Genomic DNA, 6,392 nt, shown 5'->3' on the forward strand with positions numbered 1-6,392 from the left:
TAATACACAGTGCTTTCAATTTAAACTTAAAATGGAATCTAGTCAACTGTATCATACAAAATATAGAGACAAGTTTGTTCTTCAGTCAGATAGACAGATAGATAGACAGATATGTAAGCTTTTGTGTAAGATCTATTTAGTTTAGTCATTCTCAAAACTGAATATATTTGATGGTCCATTAACTCCTCCAACTGGACAGGGCTGCCAGGTCTGTGAAACAAAACCAGCCTAGATGCTAATCAAAATGAGCTCAAAACTAGTCCAATTGCGTTTTTCCCCCATGCTTTTCCTGTCTGTGAAAATCATGTTCTGGGTTGAGGTGAGATCACTAAAAAACAGCACACGGCAACAGTGTAAAAGTAGCTAAATTCTGTGGGAAAGTCATAGACTTTGCAACACTGCAAATGAAAATGAACAAATAATTATTGTTTCCTCACATATTTCCCAAACACCCCCATTGATTGCAATTGGTCATTTAAAACAAATAGTCCTGCCCTAAACTCACACTATTGGTTGAGCGAATGACCTGCAGCTCAAACCTACAGAGAGAAAAAAAACTGCCATTATATGTGCTATGCCTTACTTATAGTTAACAACTTTTCTCAGCATATTAAACTGGGATATAACAAAGAATTTTAACATTTGTTCAGCTTTAAGTATAATAATTATGACACTTTTGAGTATAGCTTATTTAGATTTTAGTAAATGAATGAGAAAATGTGTTCAAATACTTCACACCTGATGAATGAATCGTTCACCATTGTTGGCTCTCTTGTATAAATGAGTAGACAGCATATGATTGTATTTGTGAACTTCATATTAGCCATTAAGCTAAATCCCAGCACATGGGCTTGTACATGGCTTCTCATCAAATGTGGCTTTATCTTTATCACATCTGACTGTGTGTTATTCTATAATGTTATTCTACATTAATTTGTTGTGTTTTAGGTTTTGAATATAATATCTTACGGTTGTTGATGTGAAAAATGGTCTGTTCTGTTTTGTCTCGATGGCTAGTCAGGTTTGCTGTCCTGTGTCAATGAATATGCTATTTTAGTGAATTGCCTCTGTTTAAAACAAGGTTCTGAATGCATATCATAAACTGACATATTCATAAATGTAAAGCTCTTTTCTGCCTAAAACAAATGTATAAAGTGTTCAGTATGTTAAATTGTGCTGTAATTGTAGTCTCAGTTTGGTAAATGCTATTTGACCACGTATACAAACGTAGACATCAGTATCCATATTATAACTATTAAAGTGTATTTGCTATTTTGCATTTGTGTTATTATCCAGGGATTAACTAAAACAGTTATATATACATCTATTTTAAAAAATCTTTCTGAATAAAATAAATGTACTGTTTCATGAAAGACTCATTATTATGTTTAATTCATTATTATTCATATGATAGTGGCGGTCTCTGAAAATCTTTTCTGATTCACATGAATTTTCAAACAGTACTGAATAATGATCTGCATAATGCTGCACTGATGTCTAATTGGTCTATTCAAACTGTAATTATTCTCTGCCTAGCACATTTCTACTGCCACATGAAGTTAACTTTCAGAAACCGCTGCTGCCAAGTACGGTCATTCATGTAAAATTCTCAGCTAATCAATTCGACATTGTGGCTAACGAATGAAAGGACAAAGTGATATTTAAAAGACTATACCTTTAAATAAGACAATAAGAAATATGGAAGTGTAAAACGTGAAATAATGAATATTAAAGAAATATTAATATTGATCCTAAACAAATTTGCTTGATATTCCTCTATTGCTCGATACAGCTATTTTGAAAATGTGCTTTCTACTTGTGGAAAGGGTCAAGGCTATTTTACCTGTTGCAAGTGATACATTTTCTGTTGGTCCCTATAACTCTGCTTTTACCTTTTCTTCTGCCTCTTTGCACAATATTATCCCTATATTATGTCCCCTGTCAGGTAATTCAGAAGGGTTTTAAAACTCGATTCTGCTTGTAATGATAGTAATGGCCCTGTCATCATTTAAACTTCAAATTATCGCAGACTGAATATTACAAGTTGAAGTAAATTCCTTGTCAGATTATTCAACTCCACTGAATAAAATAAGACAAAATGACCACAATTACACCACATTATGGTGAATATGTAACCATGACTACAACACAGCTGCCAAAATGTCATACATGTTGACCATGTTGATCATTAGATGTCTAAATTGAAATCCAGGGGCAATTCAAATTGAAATATCGACAGCAAACACAGACATGCGTTTAATCTTGCAAAACAACATAAGAAGGTTCTTCAAAGAAATAAGTGGGAAAATTGCAAAGACCTGAACTTAAATTGTTGTGTTGTCTTCAGTCAGAATGAAAAGTGTATATATATATATATATATATATATATATATATATATATATATATATATATATATATATATATATATATAAAACACATCAGAAATTCAATTAAAGGGGATTAGCTTTTTTAACTGAAAGGTGGGACTTTCATTCCTACAGTTACTGTTTTATTTTCTCTTATTTGTTTCTCTTTAAGTGGTCCATGTCCTTCTGCTGTACTGTATCCAATAATGATGACATTTACAAAAAAATAAAAAGTAAAATATGAAAGTGAAAATTAAGTATTTTTGTTGTTTTTATAGATACAAATTAGCTTTTTGTCCACGGGTAACGTAGATCCCTGTTATGCAGCTAGTCTGCAAAACAGCATTAAAAAAAAGAAGAAATGTTATTGAGCAACACCACCTCTCTCAGATTTGTGCAAGAAATACCCATAATGATGAATGACGTCATTTCATTTCCTGACTGTCCACTTAAATTTGTCATTTGTGACCCAATGGAAAAAGGACTGTAGCAGATATAACAAACTTCATACTGTGCATTCCAGTGCAAAATCAGAACAAAATGAAATGTACAATACGCTTCAATAATGCATATATGAGCCTCAAAATTACACTCATTAAAGAGTAGCTCTAAATATAAAGCAATTGTGCAAATTGCTCACTATAGTCTCTCTAACAGCTTTCAGGCTTGTTGAGAAAGCCATAATTTGAAACATTCAGATTGAAATGATTATCACTGTGCTACAATCTATCTGCCCTGTAGACCACACACCTCCTGTCACTGTGCTGCGTTCATTACAGGAGCGGTCAAATTTTGTCACATCCCTTCACTTGTTGCATTTGGAGACACGTACATCTATTGCAAGTCACATTTCACACCAAAATCGTAATCAAATTCACGTTTATTTGTATAGCGTTTTTCACAATACAAATCATTGTAAAGTAGCTTCACAGAAAATTGGGTAGATTGTATGCTGGTTCAGGGTTGGAATCATCTCAGATCTTCATAAGGGCTGGATCCAGACTGAAGTTTGTGTAATTCCTAATTACCTCGCATGGCCGAAACAGAATTGAATTGAATTCTGGTTGAATACTGGACTTTGGTGTCAACTATAAAACCTGTGATGAATTTGCATTCTCTCTCTCTCTCTATTTTTATTTTTTTTATGCCACAGAACAAGACCTTATTTCATTACACAGCATATTCAGTCTGAAATTAATAGGCCAGAAAATAAGTTGTTCTTGAGATTAATACATCCATTACAGCTCAACCGCAGCCAAAAGTACAAAACAACAGTGTTTATTTTATGTGCTAGACCACCGAATAACTCCGAGGTCTACTGGACCCGAAGACTATACTGTATATGTCTGTTTTGGATTTCTGAGTAAATTGGTCATAAAATATCAAGACAAGCACGGTCTGCTTAAACAAATTACTCTAAAAACACTTATAAATTTCCTCAAGAAGAATTGCTTAATCCAAACCATGGCTCAAACAAAAGATTTTAAGTCGCTGCTTGGAATTGCTACTCAAATTATTTACACTATGGATTCTCGATAATTTCACGTGCATTATTTAAGCAGACTATATCCGGCTACTGTCGTGACACAAAAGACAAAAATCCAAGCAAAATACTTTTTCCTGTGTTATGAACATGATCATCCAGTTAAACATTACCAAAAATTTGCCATAATTAAGGTTTTTGAACGTTTTGAAAGAAGTCTCTTATGCCTCTCAAGGCCACATTTATTTGATCAAAAATACAGTAAATACATAAGTACACACAATAAAGTGCACCAAATCAGCATATTAGAATGACTTCTGGAGGATTATGAATATTGGAGTAATGGCTGCATTGCCATCACAGGAAACATTTCAAAATACAGAAGAGTTATTTTACAATATTATAGTTTTTTTTTTTTTTTTTTTTTTTTTAACTGTCATTTTGATCAAATATATGCCATCATAGTGAGAGGGTATAACTATTGCAATGTTGTTTTGTCAAATAAATGAGAGCAAAATATGGAATTGAATAATATTCATATGGCTTTACTGCTGCAAGTTGACTTCCCCATAAAGTAGAATGCCTACCGAGGTTATGATTTTATTAACATCTTAAGTATCTACCTTTGAATCTCCACATTCAGAGTAAAGCCAAACAGCCAGTCCACACCCATATCACCTGTTTTTCTGTGAAACCAAAAAACACAGAAATGCTTTGCAAAACGAGCGTGTTTGTGCCCAAGGGTAAGCTAATGCGTCCCAGAAACCCCCATAATGCAATACAGAGCAGTCTCTTATCGACTGGCCCTGAGGCTGTGTTCGGACACTTGGAGAGTTAAATTGATATAGAAGCTTAAAGTTAAATGGGTTCTATAGATCTCTTTATAACATTGTTGTTGCTGTTGTAGAATACTAAGACACTTTCTGCAGGAGACACATCCAGCTCGTGCGACTCTCCTGAGTTTAATCCTTTAGGATTGTTTGTTCAGTAATAATAAATGAATAGAGATGCGCATGGAAAGCGTAGACTACAGGTGTCAAATTCAAAGAGGGATGCTGTGTTCCCAGGGTGAATAAATAAATCAACACCTGAGAGAAGCTCACTCGCTTTGTTGTTAATAAATTCAGTTCGCGCCAATCTTGGTGTGCAGTGCGCGCAGACGCTTTCTGGTTAGACACCGACCTCCAAAACAGATTCTGTTATTTATATATTATTTAATGTGGTTATCTATTAACTGCTTTTCTGTTTTACGAACGCCCTGTGACATCATTCTGCTTCTAAATGACCATGGTTGATTTCTTGATGAAAAAGAAGTTTCTAAAATTAAAGGACCAATTTATTGTAAAGAGTATAAGACTCTTCTTTTGAAACATCCTTGTTATTTGGCGGACATGCTTAGTCAAATGTCTGTCTCAAGAGGTTCATGGGTACCATATAAAATGGCACTAGAGAAGATAGATCTAATCTCTTCCACATAAAGACTCTTTTCAAACATGAGTGCCTTGAACACACTACACTGAAGTATCTTCCATAATAAACAACATGGTCTTTAACTTGCCATGATTATGCTCTAATACGCTGAAGGCCAACACAATCAATAAATAATTTATATATATATATATATATACATATACATGTGTGTGTGTGTGTTGGCCTACAGCATTTTAGAGCATAATCATGGCAAGTATATATATATATATATGATTAAACTGTTTGTTGTTAATTATTCCTTGCTAGACGTCTGTCTGCAAACAGCCTTCAGTAATGTAAGAACATCACCTGATTGATGATGACCGTCCATGCACACCACGGTCAGAAAGAAAAACATGCATTAGAAGAACTCTCAGATCTCCCTCTCAGCTGTCCAGTGATTCTGGTGCAGATAATGAATCCAAATATCACAGGCTAATTTGATCACAAACACATGATTTAATCTGAGGCTTGAACAAATAAGGTTCACCCCACTAAACAAAAGAGCTGAGACAGATCTATCTCCCAGGCACATCTCTTTGGATCCTGACAAATTATATCTGAAAGCGCCATAACACAGGGTAAAAAAACAAGCACATAATAGCCTGAACAGACATAAGGGAGATTAAATGCAAACCCATAGAAAAACATGTGTAAGAATAACACTGTTACAATATGCTGCTCAATTTAGTCGCTTTTTTGAAATCAAGGAACTGTGACATTTTCAAGCATAATTTTTTTTTTTATTAAAATAAATAAAAAGTGTATATTAATGTTATATATTCATTTTAAAACTTTTCTACATGTATTCAACATTTATATAATATTATATAATGCTTAATAATACTGTATATAATCAACTAAAAATGTTACAAATATATTCTGTACATTTAACATAATTCAAGTATTATACAATTATTAATTTATTTTAAGTTACCATTAAATACCGTAATTATTTACAATTATTAAATTATAATTTTTAAATGAATACAAAAATATAGGCAATCTTTCTGAAATGCATCACACCTTCCTTTCCAATTTCAACAGTCTCATGGAATTTGGTATCTGTTGA

The sequence above is a fragment of the Carassius gibelio genome, chromosome A19 (assembly GCF_023724105.1).
Source record: "Carassius gibelio isolate Cgi1373 ecotype wild population from Czech Republic chromosome A19, carGib1.2-hapl.c, whole genome shotgun sequence".
NCBI classification, from domain to species: domain Eukaryota; kingdom Metazoa; phylum Chordata; class Actinopteri; order Cypriniformes; family Cyprinidae; genus Carassius; species Carassius gibelio.